We start from the raw sequence: 17,835 nt of genomic DNA, 5'->3' as shown, positions 1-17,835 counted from the left end.
GCAGTACTTGGACAGGAGATGAACACGAGGAAAGAGGGAGAGAGAGAGAGGGACAAAAAGAACGAAAGAATCATCACATGACACAAAAAAATGCTAATGACAGGTTTGAGACCAAAAAATCCATAATTTCTGTAATTTGAATTCCTGCACCAGTTTGTCCCTTTCGTTGAGTTGTCATCATAAAATATGGGTTTCCACGCAAAGATCAATCCGAAGAGGTATTAAGTTCTTTCAGAGTGTAAATCACATTTCTGTCCTGCATTAGCGCATTCAGCAAATGCTCTTTAACAGTGTCACTTAACACTAAGTGCATGTAATCATGCAGGTACAAGCATGGGAAACAGCTATCAAAATCAGCATGAAATGTCCCATCTCTAGAGTGAGAATGTGGACCCAAGCTTAGCTGAGATGAGTTATAAATCAAAATTTCAGCCTTCCTCATGGCCAGTGTTGAGAAGTAACCTACTTAAATACATGTATCTTCTGTGTGGCAGTTAAAAAATTTATAGCTTAACATTGCATTTCGCAAGCAACTTTACTGTCAAGCAAGCTGAGTGAATAATCTAACATCTGCTCCTAAACTGTCCCTTCTTTCTCTGTGTGTGTTGTTTGAAACACTGATTTATTGTAATGAGATGGTTTTGTTTGAAACAGACCTGTTTCTCATATGTATCATTCACTTGCACCCCTAAAGCACAAGACCCTGTGCAGTTGCACGTGAGACACATGCCATACAGCGGTCTTATGTTTGTCCTACATGGTCTTCTCCTCTCTTACATAACATTGGAACTGTAGTAAATTGGTTTATTCGATCGGTTCAAGTAAATTAACAGAAAATAAAGATTAACTGATTTGGGCCGCTGCACTGCATTTTATAGAGGAATATTTTGTTGAATACTTATATAAATTTAATTATATTCTTGAGATATATATTTCACTGTAAATATATCAAAGGGTTTTATATTTTTATAGACATTACCCTGTTAGAGCTTCAATGTAGTTAGCTACTTCTTGTTATTAGATTTTAGTAGATTTTTCTAAGAAAAGTAGCTTGACTGTTGTTTAATTAGCGTGGCAAGCTGCATCTTCAAAGTAACATCCCCAGCACAGCTCATGGCAGACTCACATCTGTAATGGTGATCTTTAAATAACCATTCTCAGCCGTTTGTGTCCATGCAGTACTTCCTGTGAATGCACATCATTAGCGGAGCTTGTGCTCCCCTCTTCGGTATTATTAACAGTACAGTGCAGTAATTATGCAAATTTCAAAATGACACGATAATAATTTTTGCAAAGTCATTACACTGAAAAATGCAGATAAATATAAGCAGGGAACAATCAGACTTTACTCAATTAAGCTTGTTTTCAGCACATTTTTCATTATGTAGTGGCAGATTCTAATTTTGGGATTATATAACAAAATTAGATGAGTCCTCAGTGACTTTGCACTGGAAAGTCCATCTTGAACATTTATAATGTTCACGTAGAAGAAGTGCCTGATTAAACCTTAGGATTAAATTGATTTCTGTATTGATTGGACAAACTACTCTGAAAGATTCTTACAGAGAGCATTAAGATTCTTCTTAGCATTATGGTGTTGTGATAGTAATAACTAGCTATGGCAGAAATTATGGTTGTCATGGTAGTTTTTTTTTTTTTTTTTTATAAACGGATGCCATCATTCTCACCTTCGTGTCTTTCTAGATGTGTATGACTTCTTTTCTTTTGCAGAACATAGAGAAAAGCTAGGATTGATTTATTTATGTATTTCACTGAAAAAAAAAAAGCCATACAATTTAAAACATAGTAAGTACTGTAATGTATGATGTCAGAATTTTCATTTTTGGGTGAACTATCCCTTTAAGTGATGGAATTCAGTGAAGGCATATGGAGAGTGTTGATGTTCTGATTAATAACTGCAGTTTTACACCATAATACACCATAAGAATGCATTCGCTATGTGCTGGAGGGAGAGAAAAGTGCAACTGAGTGCAATTTCCAACGTGACTTTTAATGTCTTGTAACTTTGCATTCCCAGAAGTCTGTGGCAGATCGAGCGGAAAAAACTCAATAGTGCTATGCAAAAGTATCCGCTTCATCTGTCTCTTTCTCTTCCTTTTCACTTTTCCTGTGTGCAGTCTTCCTCCGCCCTCCTTTGACCTTCCTCTCTCCCTGTTTCTTCTCCACGCCCCTCTTTTTCAGTTTCCCTCTATTACCCAGGGTTCTGCTTATCACTTGTGTCCACTCTTCCCATCTGCCCTTGAGGTAACTTGAGAAGTGATGCAACATTAGTTAAAATATCCCTCCTCTCTCTCCTTCTCCCTCTCTTACCATCTTTAGCCACCTGAGAACAGATCAGCCAAAATAGATCTTGTCTCTCTCCTCCATCGATCCGGCCACCCAGGATAGATAGCAGGCCTTCCTCAATATTATCAGGCCTCTTCCTCCTTCCTCCACCCTCCTTGTCCTCTACTCATATTCATTCCTAGGTTCAGGACATGCCTGTGCTTGTCTTGGTCTAATTTTATCTTCTAGAGCAACTAGGCATGTGTGTGTTGGTAGGCTGTAGATTAGATTAGAATAGAATATAAATTCTGGTAATCCTTTTGTAATCCGTAATGTTATTCATGATTCAGGCTGAATGAAAAACTACTGCGAGTGCCTGGCTTTAGCACGTAATAACTCTGTCCAGTGTGTGTGTGTGTGTGTGTGTGTGTGTGTGTATGTGTTTGTGTGTATTTTTCTCACTCTGAACACCTCTCTGCACTTAGCAACTCCCTCAGCCCTCTTTCGCCAACACTTTTTGTCCTCAACGCACCCCTCCTTCCCCCATGTATCCCTCGCTGCCTCATATTAAATCACACACAGAGCTTTGCTGCTGTAGTCAGTGTCTCTACAAATTCTACGGCCACAAAGCAGATGACCATTTACTAACGATTATCACATCAATTACATTCTGTACTGTTGCACAAGACTCTGAAGAGAGCCATCGCACACACAGACACAAACACACACAGTGACAGAAAGACTAATTGAAGCAACATTGACTGAATAAGAATCATTAGCATCCTGGCTTAGTTTTACTCTTTTCTCTGTACTCAAGTTAAGAGCAAGATTTTTTCTTGTGCTTTTTCCAGGAAGGCTTTTTTCTGGGGCAGCATGACACTGTGAACAGTGCACAGAGAGCTGTCTAATCAAATCAACTCTTTTGAAATGTCCTCATATTTTTTAAGCTTTACTTGACTTTTTTTAATTATTAGTATTGTATAGTCAAAGGGTGTAAACATGTTGTCTGACAGTATGTTTTATTTCAAATTTATTTTATTTTATTATTTTTGTGTTGCTTTATTCATTGGTCCCTACCTAATATTGTTAATTATATTTTAAAATGTTCTAAATGTATTATTATTAATTCAATTTATTTCATAATGCATCTACAGTGCATCCATAATTATATGCAAGTTGATTTTCTGATCATGTTTTTTTTTTTTTTTTTTTTTCCAAGCACATTTTACCAATTCCAAACCACATCAATCTTAATAACTACTATTATTTTGTATGTAATCATTTATAAGTGATATACTTGTTCATGAAGGCTGGGAGCTGAAAAAAGCCTTATAGTCAGGTGTGCAGAATTATTAAGCAGGTTTTCTTTTATGGATAAAATGAGCCAAAAAAGAGATTTAACTCAGACTGAAAAGTGCCCAGGAGAGGGATGCAATACTAATGCAATACTAGAAATGGCAAAGTTAAGGCATGAACATTGGACAGCAAAATGCTCATTGGGTCAGCAGTGTCAAACAAAAACAGGTGGAGAAGAAAAGACACATGTTAACTGCAAAATAATTAAGAATAAAGGTGAAGAATTAAGTGTGAAACCATCAGGAACCCTATAGTCTCCAGCGCCACCATTTTCCATAACTGCAATCTACCTGGAGTCTCCAGAAGTGCAAGGTGTCAGGATCTCAGAGACTTAGGTTAGGTAAAGAATGACCCCCACTTAATAAGAATCACATCCTGAAGTGTAGTAAAATACATGAAAACTGATTTTTTTATAGGCTTTATAGACAGGCAGATTGAAAGTGACTGTTGAAGGACCAGAACCACATCTTGTACCACTGTTTGAAAAATTTATCTTCTAGAATCTGGCAGTAAGTTTCATTTTAGTCCATCTCTGCAAGACAGACTTTTCAGGATAGGAGATGGACTAAAAATGAACTCCCAAAACTTACTGCCAGATTCTGGAAGATAAATTCTTCAAACAGTGGTACAAGAGGATGTGGTGCTGGTCCTTCAAGAGTCACTTTCAGTCTGTCTGTCTGTCTGTCTATAAACCCTATAAAAAAAGTAGTTCTTAATAGTAGTTATTAAGATTGATGTGGTTTGGAATTGGTAAAATGTGCTTGAGAAAAAAAAAAAAAAAAAAAAAAAAATATATATATATATATATATATATATATATATATATATATATATATATATATATATATATATATATATACATATATATATACATATATATATATAATCAGAATATAAACTAATAATTATGCACACACTGTATTTCCAAATCAGCTTTACAAAGAATTGTGCCTCACAAAGCACCAGTAAACAGGCCAGAGGTGACAGTGGCAAAAAAATAAAATGTTTAAGTGTTAATCCCATTTTAGTAATAAATTACAATCACAACCACATTTTAAGGATTCAGTAGTGATTCATTTTGGAATAGTTTAATCTGAAAATCTAGTAGCACTTTATTATTGTGGCTTCTAAGCAGCTGAAGAGGCTTTTCTCATAGCCATACAGAAAAGCAGCACATGCAGTGGGTTGTGATGGGAAGAGGACTATAGTGCAGGGTGATGCCCATAGAAATGTTTTCCACTAGGACAGAATTTATTGTCAACGAGAGTAGACAGAATTTAGAGCAGACAATCTCATAAAAGGTATGAGCGATAGAGAAGTGAAGTGCATTTCTGAGACAAGGAAGTCTATAATACCTGTAGAGAGCTAACCATTAGCATTCAAGGACATCTGCGTCCACATTTTTGTGCCTTTTTAGCCAGTCATCTGAGGTGGAAAGTGACTAATCACTCTGGAGCTGCAGGAAATGACATCACACTAACCAGCAAAACCTCAACGCTAATCTACAGCAGTAACACTACCCAGTCGCTATCTCATCACATTCAATTCAGATGCAAAACCAAAATTCGGCTTATCGTTAGCCTCATAGCATAATTGCCTAAGTCATTTTTTGGCCAAATTATTTTGGGCAATTATGCTATGAGGCTAACAATATATTTTCCAATAACAGTGTAGATTCAGCAGTCTGAGAGGGAAAAAAAATCACCAAAAGACTGCTACAAGAAACACATGGGGTATTGCAAATAGAAATAGAACTGTAACTTCATATCTCAAAAAAGTGGCATCTCTAGTGTTTTTATGAAATACAGATATACAAACACTCAGAGAGGGAGACTAACAGCATTTTGTAGTTGTCAGGTGTGATATTCTGTTTATTGAGGCAAAGTTTGTATTATCTTTGTGCGCTGATTGTGTTGTGTGTGTGTGTGTGTATGTTTGCACGGGCGAGAGGACTGAGAAAGCCAGAAAAGAAGCTTGAGACAGGTGGTATAGGTCACATTGAGTTTAAGTCTGTATTATGCTTTTGTGTGGATATAACAGATGAGTTGTAGATAGGTGTAGCCCCATATATATCATTCATATCATCTGATCTATGGTATTAAAGACTTCTATCGTCTAATGAAATCTTACTGTGAATTGAACTGGGAGATTTATTATCTGTGCAACAAAGAGAATCAATGATCCTCAGATGTCTCCTGCTTTTATGGGAAATGATCTCCAACACACACACACGCACATGATCAAACGCGCATACACACACATACTCTTTGACAAATGGCTTTCATCTTCCTGGTTCTCATCTCATAGTTGTACATCAGCTCTCTCATATCTTCAACATTTTACATGATTCTCTCTCTCTCTCTCTCTTTCTGACTGTGTGTGCGCACTAGACAAAGTGACTTAATGTCATGAAGTCATTAGGATGTAAAGAGAAGAGGCAGAGATGTGGAAGGTGTTTGCAGTATCTTTCTTACACCCAAACACACATGCACACTCGCATGCACTAATATGGAGGCGGATGACAATCTGACAGCAGTGATCCATCAAGCGTCTGAAAGGGAAATCTCTGAAGAAAAACAGAGAGAGAGGAAAGCTGGTGGAACGGCAGAGAAAATTGCATTGTGCTTTGTTATGCAGTTGCTATGATGTTCTGGGTGGTTGCTAGGGCACTGGTAGTGTGTTTTTGGTGGTTGCTAGGGTGGTGGGTAGTTTCCAGGGCATTGCTAGGGTGTTCTTGTGGTTGCCAGGGCATTGCTAGTGTGTTTTTGGTGGTTGCTAGGGTGGTGGGTAGTTTCCAGGGCATTGCTAGGGTGTTCTTGTGGTTGCCAGGGCATTGCTAGTGTGTTTTTGGTGGTTGCTAGGGTGGTGGGTAGTTTCCAGGGCATTGCTAGGGTGTTCTTGTGGTTGACAGGGCATTGCTAGTGTGTTTTTGGTGGTTGCTAGGGTGGTGGGTAGTTTCCAGGGCATTGCTAGGATGTTCTTGTGGTTGCCAGGGCATTGCTAGTGTGTTTTTGGTGGTTGCTAGGGTGGTGGGTAGTTTCCAGGGCATTGCTAGGGTGTTCTTGTGGTTGCCAGGGCATTGCTAGTGTGTTTTTGGTGGTTGCTAGGGTGGTGGGTAGTTTCCAGGGCATTGCTAGGGTGTTCTTGTGGTTGCCAGGGCATTGCTAGTGTGTTTTTTGGTGGTTGCTAGGGTGGTGGGTAGTTTCCAGGGCATTGCTAGGGTGTTCTTGTGGTTGCCAGGGCATTGCTAGTGTGTTTTTGGTGGTTGCTAGGGTGGTGGGTAGTTTCCAGGGCATTGCTAGGGTGTTCTTGTGGTTGCCAGGGCATTGCTAGTGTGTTTTTGGTGGTTGCTGGGGTGGTGGGTAGTTTCCAGGGCATTGCTAGGGTGTTCTTGTGGTTGCCAGGGCATTGCTAGTGTGTTTTTGGTGGTTGCTAGGGTGGTGGGTAGTTTCCAGGGCATTGCTAGGATGTTCTTGTGGTTGCCAGGGCATTGCTAGTGTGTTTTTGGTGGTTGCTAGGGTGGTGGGTAGTTTCCAGGGCATTGCTAGGGTGTTCTTGTGGTTGCCAGGGCATTGCTAGTGTGTTTTTGGTGGTTGCTAGGGTGGTGGGTAGTTTCCAGGGCATTGCTAGGGTGTTCTTGTGGTTGCCAGGGCATTGCTAGTGTGTTTTTTGGTGGTTGCTAGGGTGGTGGGTAGTTTCCAGGGCATTGCTAGGGTGTTCTTGTGGTTGCCAGGGCATTGCTAGTGTGTTTTTGGTGGTTGCTAGGGTGGTGGGTAGTTTCTAGTACATTGCTAAGTTGTTCTAGGTGAATGCTAGGGCGTATCTATCTATCTATCTATCTATCTATCTATCTATCTATCTATCTATCTATCTATCTATCTATCTATCTATCTATCTATCTTTCTATGTTTGTATACATCTATCCTTCTATTCATCCATCCATCCAAAGAAGCAAATAAGTTTAAATATTTTAGTTTGTTTATTTTATTAAATCAGTCAGATTTGCGACTTTTTGACTCCACAAAGTGAATCCATATTTCAGAAGAGTCTTATTTATCTGACCCAGCAGTGACCCTCTCAGCACTGCTCACTCAGACTCCCTGCATCGATCCATCTAGGCATCTGATTATCCATCCAACCATGCTTTCATATGCATGTCCATTTCTCTATTTATTCAGTCATCCATCATCTTTCCATCCACCATCCAATTTGTCTGCCTCTGGTATATGTCTGTCTGTGTCTGCCTTTCTGTACGAATCTTTTTGAGGTCATTCTCATAATTCTCCTCATTTCCTGTTCTTCTGTTTCCGAGTTCACTTTCTCAGAGCAGTGAATCAGCAGAATATAAACTCTGATCCTTAAGCACTGGAATACGCTTGATATTCTGTATAACATGATCCTTATATCTGTCAGTCGACATCTTGCATTTTATGTTTTACCTGCAGGTTTGTATATCTGTCATAGTGAGGACTTTGCATTGATTTTTTTAATAATTAATGATATTTTCCAACCCCCTAAACCTTTTAAAGAAATATTTCTTCATTTTTAAAATGCCATTGTTTTATGTTTAATAAACTTTTCCTCAATGGGATAGTTGACTTGTTGCCAAAGTACTATCCTTGTGAGCAGGGGCGCAACTGCACATTTGCTGAGGGGTATGCAAGATCATGGTTGGCGCCCCCCCTCCCCCAAACAACAAACAACTAAATAAAAACAAAGATATATAGCCGTATATATTAACTATATTACTTATTAATATGAATTAATATTACCAGGCACTAGTATACACACACACACACACACACACTGTAGTAGCATACAGTGGCAAGACAACATATGTGAACCTTTTTGAACGTTTTTAAACTGCTAACAGTGATTTTTAAATGAATTGCCTAAATTATTACATTATTAGCTAACTGCATTCTCTAAATTGTTATGTTGACTTGCATTCTCTGTAAAGCTGCTTTGAAACGATATGTATTGTGAAAAGCGCTATACAAATAATTGTGAATTGAATTGAATTGCATTGAATTTTTGACTTGGTTGGTTTTCTGCATTAATTTGTCATAAAATTGTCATCTGATCTTCATCAAAGTCACAAGTATAGATGAAACACAATGTGACACACTACAACACAAACAATAATTTTCTTTAATGCCTTTATTGAACAGAACCCAAAGCATTCACAATGCTTTGGAAAAAGTACACTGTGTAAAAGTAATGATTATATTTTTGTATGTTATTATGTTAACTACATTGTGTTTTTCTACTTGTGACTTTGATGAATATGGCATTGAGCAATCGATGATATGATCAATTATTGCAGAGGATTTTCTCACATTTTTCAATTTCCTTGCCACTCTGTACTCTATCCCTCACAGAAAACTTTGTGCATTTTACTGTCGATTTAAAATAAAAATTTGTAATGCCCTTGTCCCACCCCAAACCTACAGTATGTCATCTGACATTACATTCCTTTGCCTGAAGAGGAATTTAATGCTGGGCAACAACTCACTACGCGATAGAGCTTAATGCAGTTGGAATGTCCATAAAACTCAAGATAGTGACTGCTGTTTTTGTCACAAATATACGGTGGCGGAGCCAGGATTTTTTTCATAGGGGTGGCCAGGCAGAGGCCAGCAACCAGTCTTGGGTGGCACAGAAATATTCATTATTTAAACATACAAATTAGTCTGATTATAATGTAGCTACTGGACTGTGCCTACAACACAACTGAATACAGTTTGTTTTTAGCCTACTTATTTGTAATCAAGATCATGGAATGCTGAGTGAATTTGATGCTTTTTTTCTTCTTCTTCTTCTTCTTTTTTTTTTTTTTTTTGAATCATTCCTCACTTGCAGGCATATAAATAAAGGGGCTTTAACTTCAAATTTCAACTTGTTCAGTCAGTTCTGGTTCTCAAAACCCCCAATAGTTTGTTCTTCATTGTTGCATCTCCATGGATGAGACATGCAGATACCTACATAATGTAGTTCAAAGATTATTCAACCTTCATTGAATTTTATGTATAATCAATGAACTCTTCAACAATTGTGAGTTTGTCTGTTTCAAAAAGTAAACAAAAACGTAAAAACTAAACTTTCTTTATTGTCAAAATAAATAATTGCAACAGTTCTATCATACTTAAAATTAAACTCAGTAGGTCTACAAAGAAAGAAAATGTGTTCTCTTTTGAATTCCCATTTGCTGATGTGGAAGTCAACAGCACATAAATGACAGAATGTAAAATTAATTATGCATTTAAATGTGATACATTTGTATTCGTACTTTATAAATTAACGCAAAATTAGCATCTTCTAGTACAAATGCACAGTTCTCACATTTATTTATGCATTAAAAAATTACATATAAGCTTGTGCCTTATATTGTGATCTCACATAGCAGAATATTTTAGTCCAGAGACATGTGACGCATATATACACTAGGCCTACATGCATGCAGTTTTAATGCAGCTTTAATAGCCTTGTTTGTATAGTGCATTTATAATATATACAGCGCTCTATATTTGCGCATGATTGAAAAGTGCCCGGTCTTGCAACCCACCATTTGAGAAACATTGACGTAAGCTATATATATATATATATATATATATATATATATATATATATATATAATGTTCGCCGGTCACTGTTGTTCTGCTGAAGCTCATTCGGCACCTGTATCGTTTCCGCACGCGTTTGACTTGCGACTGGCACTGAGGCGATGTTGGAGTTGAACTCTCCCATTTTTTGTGGTCTTAAAGAGACGGTTCTGCGTTGAAATAAAACACAATAAAATAAAATAAAAATAAAATAAAATTTCTTGTCAACAAAAAAGTAGATAGAAAAAGCAATTGTGAGTGGGGTGGCCAAAGGGGTGTTGTTGTTTCATTGTTTCATTTCTGAATCTGCGTTTTGAATGTAAAAAAAAAGTGATTCAAGGGACCATTCATAAAATACTTGAAGCAGCACTACAAGCAGACCGACCGGTGTATGACATCAAAGACTTACAGTGATATAGGTTACACTTACAAATTTCTTGTTATCCTCTTGGACATCGATATCCTTATTTTAAGACACTGTTTTTCTTTTTTCTTTTTTTTTTATGTTTTCTGTTTCTGTTCTGAGCAACGGCTCTTGTCATTAATATCACTTGATATAATAAAATATATATTTTTTACTCATTTATAATGCTAAAAAAAAACGTTATTTTTCAACAAACATCATTTAAAAATTTATTTGAAAAGTTTTATTCAAAAAGATTTTCAAAGAAGTTTTGGCACAATGGTGCCCCCCTCAGTGTGGCGCCCCTATGTACTGCATACACTGCATACCCCATTTTTGCACCACTGCTTGTGAGGGTATTTGGTCCCGACAATGTAGGCAAAACCTGACCCACTCTCATAAAAGTCCTATAAACTCAGTAGAGTTGCATGATACTTCAAATGATTTTTTTTTTTTTTTTTTTTTTTTTTTTTTCAAATAGAGATCACGATTCTCCTACGATTTTGAAGACAACTAAATTTAATAACTTGCAATATAAAACATGTTAATTGCTGTCTATTTAAAAAAAAAAATGTTTAATTAACTTGAATGAATTAAATAAAAAAAAATAGATTTGAATGAATTACTAAATTATTCACTTACTCATAAATACTTGTTTCATTACTGGAAGAATCAACGTTTTCTGAACGAGTCTCTTGAATGAATAATTCAATGACAAATATATTTTTAACAGTCACTTTTCTCCACCCAGTGGTGTAATGATGTAATTGATACAATCGTTATTCAAAAGGATATTTGCTCTATTTTGATCGCTTCCATGTCATGATCACCATTTGGGAGTACCTTGGTTAGCCACTAGAGGGCACTTCACCCCGATCATTGCACACAGCTGTCTTCACTTATGTCATTAGTTTCTATTTATACCTGGTTTGTTTCTGTCAGCTTCATCAAGGTTTTGTGTAATGTTACCTGCATGTCTGAGCACTTTTTCTGGTTTGAAATAGTATCATATTTGGATATTGGAATAATAAATTAAGTATTTTAAAGGTGCCCTAGAATTAAATATTGAATTTATATTGGCATGGTTGAGTAACAAGAGTTCAGTACATGGAAATGACAGGTCATGGAAATGGAGGAAACTCCATTGTTTCCTCCTTCTTATATAAATCTCATTTGTTTAAAAGACCTCAGAAGAACAGGCGAATCTCAACATAACACCGACTGTTACGTAACAGTCAGGATCATTAATATGTACGCCCCCAATATTTGCATATGCCAGCTCATGTTCAAGGCATTACACAAGGGCAGAACGTCTGGATCTCTGCACAGCCGAATCATCAGACTAAGTAAGCAAGCAAGGACAATAGTGAAAAATGGCAGATGGAGCAATAATAACTGACATGATCCATGATAACATGATACTTTTAGTGATATTTGTGAATTGTCTTTCTAAATGTTTCGTTAGCATGTTGGTAATGTACTGTTAAATGTGGTTAAAGTTACCATTGTTTATTACATATTCACGGAGACAAGAGAGCCATCGCTATTTTCATTTTTAAACACTTGCAGTCTGTATAATGCATAAACACAACTTCATTCTAAATCTCTCCAACAGTGTGTAATGTTAGCTTTAGTCACACAGCATAGCCTCAAACTCATTCAGAATCAAATGTAATACATCCAAATAAATACTATACTTACATGATCCGATGTATGCAAGCAGCATCTTGTAAAGATCCATTTTGAGGGTTATATTAGCTGTGTAAACTGTGTTTAAGCTGTTCAAGGCAAGCGCAAGCTCCGGGAAAGGGGGAGCACGAGAATTAAAGGGGCCGCAACCTATATATTGGTGCATAGTTAATGATGCCCCAAAATAGGCAGTTCAAAAAAATGAAAAAAAAAATATATATATGGGGAAATTTGAGCTGAAACTTCACAGACACATTCAGGGGACACCTTAGACTTATATTACATCTTTTAAAAAGAAGTTCTAGGGCACCTTTAAATTAATCACATGTAAATTCAATGTTTACTGTTTTCTAAGGGCTTCTTAATTTTAGACTAGTTTTCATTACAAAACCTGTATAAAAGACTCAACTGTCAGGTTAGTATAATATAGCCTACTTGAAATTGCAAACAAAAAAATTTTGTCCATATTAATTATATGAGTGCGAATCACTTGTGGTTGTCAGTTTGTATAAGCAAACATTATGCAATGCAATATTAATCATGAATTTAAAAAATGCTTTTGAGCAGGTGTAGTGACATTTTTAATTGTCAAATTAAAAAACTTTAACAGTCAAAATTAGATTAACGAAGATGGGTGTGCATGTGTGCTTTGTGTATTGTATTCTCAAAAATGTTAAAAAAATATATGACCCCCCCCCCCCCCCCCCAAAAAAAAAAAAAACAACGTGTTGTGTCGTGTCGTGTCCCGTCACACTGGTACTTGAAAAAAATTTCCAAGGTTGGCAGGTCTGTGAACAGAATGCCTATGCTGGCACACCATCTAGACCAGCCCTACACCATACACCAGCATTGAATTTATTTTGCTATTGTTAAAATTTTGCTATTTCCCAAGCAGGGATGGTGAAATATCAGGATGGGTAGAATAATGTTAAATGCTCTCTGTGAGCATCTCTCTCTTCTACACGATCTGTCCTCCTTCATCAGAACCTGCTGTTCCTGCACAGCTACAGTACAAGCTAACTGCTAACAAACTCATTATGTTTATATAATGCTGCTGCAGGGATATACACTGAAAGAGAGAGGCAGAGAGAGAAAGATAGACATGAAGGTAGGACACAACTGTTTGGAAAGGAAAGGAAAGGAAAGGAAAGGAAAGGAAAGGAAAGGAAAGGAAAGGAAAGGAAAGGAAAGGAAAGGAAAGGAAAGGAAAGGAAAGGAAAGGAAAGGAAAGGAAACAAGGTTTTGGATAAAAGTGTCAAGGTAGGAAGGGAAGCCATTGTAAACAGTTCTCTTAAGGCAGATTCAGGCCTTTGAATTGAGGAGAGGAAAAGATAACTCAGAGGAAGAGACTAATATGAAAAATCGGAAAAAGTATTGAAGAGGCTGTCTTTGATGTATTGGGGCTGGCATTGATGACAAATAGAATGCTTTGGTGACAAAGAAAATGAATGCAACTTTTGAAGTAAACTCTCACTCAGTGTTTCCAGGGTCGTGTTTTTTTCTGCACAATTGGGCTATTTTGAAAATGCAGTCGCAGGAAAAATTACAGAGCCGCGGGTTGCGTTTTTTTAGGATACTTATATATAATGTACCCCCGCCGCCAAATGTTTACCTGTAGACAAAGAAAAATGAAAATAAATCCTTTTACTAATGTGTGTTGATCCTTGCAATGAATACCTGGAAACCTAAAGACCACTGAAAGATCGAGAGAAGGTGAGACTTTATGACGGGAACGTTTGGTGTCACTTCACAACCTAGAAGTTCTTTCAGGACCACTGTTGTCAAATATGATTGATAATAGCATAGAGTTTGTATTGGCGGTATGGTTCTGTTCTGGGCAAGAACTCCATGTGCATCCATGCAGCTTAGCATGGATAATGGAGAGCAGCAAACATCACATCACATCGCTGAGCAAAGACGACACTGATAACATGTCGACAGACAAGACAGAGCAGGTTACTTATGATATTAAACAAAGTCCCAGCTTCGAACAATATTAGGGTTATATATTCGAACAATAAAAACCGTTTGGCTCTTTAATGTGTCGTGACAGATTGCTGTAGCGCCTCAGCTCAAGCAGCTCATGAACCGATCATCTCTTCCTACTAGTTAATTTTTAGCATCAAATAAACATGAATGAACATAAGAAGGAATGCTGTTTAAAATGCGGAAAGATGTAAACACAGCATTTTTCAAGGTTAAGTCCACCGAGGTTAATTTTCTAACTCTTGACTGCTTTGTCGGACAAAATTGCAGATTCGGCATTATGATTGGTTAGGTCGCTTGTCAATCACACTCCCGGCAAAGGGTCAATTATCTCCTGAGAAATGCGATAGCTACTGATAATACTGAGGAGCTTATATATGGATGTTGTGATACACTGTAAATTCAAATAGTATTCCTTACTATAAAAACACTAGTATGTTTACTTGATTTTAACCAAAATGTTGACTTTACTACAAATTTGTAATTGTTGCTGAAATTTTAGAACAGATAGTTCCCCTAACTAATGTAATTTGAGTAAAATTACAAAACATTTTCAAGACATGCCAAGACAGCCCTCCATACAGTGCACAATCACACGGACTAAGGATTCAGCGTTATGCTTGCAGAGTGGATCTACTTCAGTGAAATAAAAGTAAAAGCTATTCTTGCTGTCTATTAATGGCTTGTTTACCCAAGTTAAGATCAATTAGTTTGATGTTGATTTTCCTAAAAAGTTTTTGTTTTTTTTTTTTTTATTTTTTTATACTTACCATGATGGTGATTCATGTTTCCTTTGGTTGGGCACTTGGAACTTTGTTAAAGATTTTATAAATCTCTCCATTTAGGTGCAGCCATGCATCAAGAAATCATTGTTTGTGGTTTCAAAGGAAGAGAAGTAATACATGTATAAACATGGGGTGTCATTTCATTTTTATGCTGATGACAATCAAATTTATCTGCCCTTAAAGAAAAATGACAAAAAAGCTTTAATCTCTTTATCAGCATGCTTGTCTGATATTAAGTCTTGGTTCTCTTTTAATTTTTTGCATTTAAATGAGAGCAAAACCTACCTTTTCTCACAGGCTTATGACTGTATTTGATTTTTAACATTGATTTTTAAAGATTTCAAATGAGTGTTTCTGATGAAAACTCCCTTTATTATTGCATTATTATATTTATTCATTTATTCTCTTGTACAGCACAATGGCAAACTGCTGTTGTATTTATTGTGCTATATAAATAAAAGTTTGATTGATTGATTGATTGATTGATTGATTGATTGATTGATTGATTGATTGATTGATTGATTGATTGATTGATTGATTGATTGATTGATTGATTGATTGATTGATTGATTGATTGATTGATTGATAGAAAGATAATTTTTAAGAGATTATCTGATTTCTAACTGAATGTTGTTTAGTTAGATGTTTAATTTTCGTATTCAGTAGTAATGTTTTAAAATAGTTGTGCTAACACTGTTATCAAAATCTTGTTAAACTTTTAATTGAGTATCTGTAACAGTAGCTTACAGCTGACCACTTGAGCCACACAGATCTCAACATTCAGCATGCAAACCACAACAATGGTGACAATAACATTTTATTTAAAGTAAGTTAAGTACTCTCTACAGTTCTTCTTTTAGTTAGTAGTACTTGTGTAAGTGAACTATACTAACAAAGCTTTTGTCAGTACAACATGCTATTGTTCTATCACTTTACTTGAAGAAAATGTGTAAACCGATTGCACATTGTTTTTTTAAGTCTACGTAGTGTAAAATGGCAGATTAAAGCCATGTTGAGAATAATAGTAATTTAGATCTTTGCAGAACACAATATAACACTGTTAAATGGAATTTCTCGATTAATCTTACTATTAAATCTTAAGTAAGATTAGTAAATATTCTAGAGTATGTTAACTAGAATTGACATTAAACTAACTTGATATTTATTACTTAATTTACTTGGGAAGAGTTAGATTTCTTTACTTTTAATAGATTATGAACTTAACTTCAGTTTTCCCTTTAAGTTTGCGTTGCAAAAATAAGGCAATCGGTTTCCAAACTCTTTTTTAAGTAAACTGAACTTGTTAGAATTTACAGTATAGGCATCGTATTCCTATAGGTTGACGCGAGTCACCTGGGAGTCAGTTGCAAGCTTGACTGACGTGACCTGCCAGAACTGACGCTAATGCTGGATTTACGTGCATTTCTCCCCCATTGGGAATTTTAAGGCAGGCTAATCAAGTTTGGCATTGTAGATTAATTGCACATTGATGCTTGTGCGTAGACAAAACAAGAGTATGTAAAGAGTATGTAGGCTATTAATTGTCTTGACTGAGATCAGAAATATATAATTATAAGAATGTTAATAGACAGAATTTTAATCTGCCTTTTTCTGGGACCTGGCAACCCTGCTCTCATTTAATGTCACACACACACAAACAGAGACACAGAGAGAGAGAGATAATACACCAGCGTGTGAGAGGCAGATAGATAAATGCTGTAGAGCAGTGTAAAGTGTCCTTCATGTGTGCGCATGAATATGCATAGAGAAGTGTGCGCTCTAGATGGAGAGCACCAGAGCTCTTCAGCTGTTTGTGTGAGAGTGCGTATGCATGTGTTGTCATCATTGCACTGTAAAATCCATCTCTCTTGTGTTGTGTCACTGCATTAGCTGCTGTGAGATGTGTGCTTGAGTTTATGCAAGGGAGAAAAAGGGAAAAGAGGTTGAAAAATAAATGGCCCACAAAGTATCTTGAGCTCCATAAATAAATGGATATAGCTTACACATCTGTCTTTCATTGGAGGGAGAGAGGTGTTTGTGTCTGTGTGTTTGTGTGCAATCATAACCATTTCTAGAGAGGAATGCTTTTCTCTGACCCATTCATGTGTATCCAGTCAGCCACTGTCAAATTGACAGCTGTTTAATTGACTACAAAAGGTCAACATCTAGTCCTGTCTTCAAAACAAACTACCACCACACACATTGTCAGACTCTTAAGAAAAGCATAGGAAAGAAAAATAGCAAATGAGATTTCTTTAAATATGAAGTGTAGAACTGATGCATCAGCAAACAGAAATACAAAAATAATGTTTTTTAGAACTCCAATGACTAGTCTGGCAAACAAATAGACCCGCCTCAAATTCATGCCATTGGTTGAGCCAGTGTTGCTTTGGCTATGCAAAAGCTGTTTCAAAAAGGAAGCAACTCAATTACACAGCCTCGTAAGATTCCTCAATTTGCTTAAATCCCAGAATCCATTGCAGTCACCTCAGTAAATCCTACATGACAGATAGAGCAAGATTTTGATTAGAAATTCTTATAATGCATTCAAAAAGAAAAACAACATGCAGACACCAAACTCTTTTGGAATCAGTTGTTAAGCACTATTACCACACAAAGTGTCTGCCAGTGTAGAGCATTCAGAATCGCTTTATAATGTTTCATGTCTGTATGCTGAGGTCAGATTAGCAAAATTTTGCAGACAAAAAAGGGTCAATTTTCTATTATT

The 17,835-nt window shown here is 36.5% G+C and overlaps 1 protein-coding gene across 1 annotated transcript in view; it reads left to right on the top strand.

Annotated features, from left to right (window-relative positions):
* The window catches only part of pcxb (pyruvate carboxylase b), a 343,108-nt gene that overhangs the window by 225,610 nt on the left and 99,663 nt on the right, over positions 1 to 17,835 (top strand). The gene's annotated exons all lie outside the window — the stretch shown is intronic.

The sequence above is a fragment of the Chanodichthys erythropterus genome, chromosome 11 (assembly GCF_024489055.1).
Source record: "Chanodichthys erythropterus isolate Z2021 chromosome 11, ASM2448905v1, whole genome shotgun sequence".
In the NCBI taxonomy this organism is placed as follows: domain Eukaryota; kingdom Metazoa; phylum Chordata; class Actinopteri; order Cypriniformes; family Xenocyprididae; genus Chanodichthys; species Chanodichthys erythropterus.
Note: the sequence above shows the minus strand (reverse complement) of the source record. Positions and strands in the feature narration are given on the sequence as shown.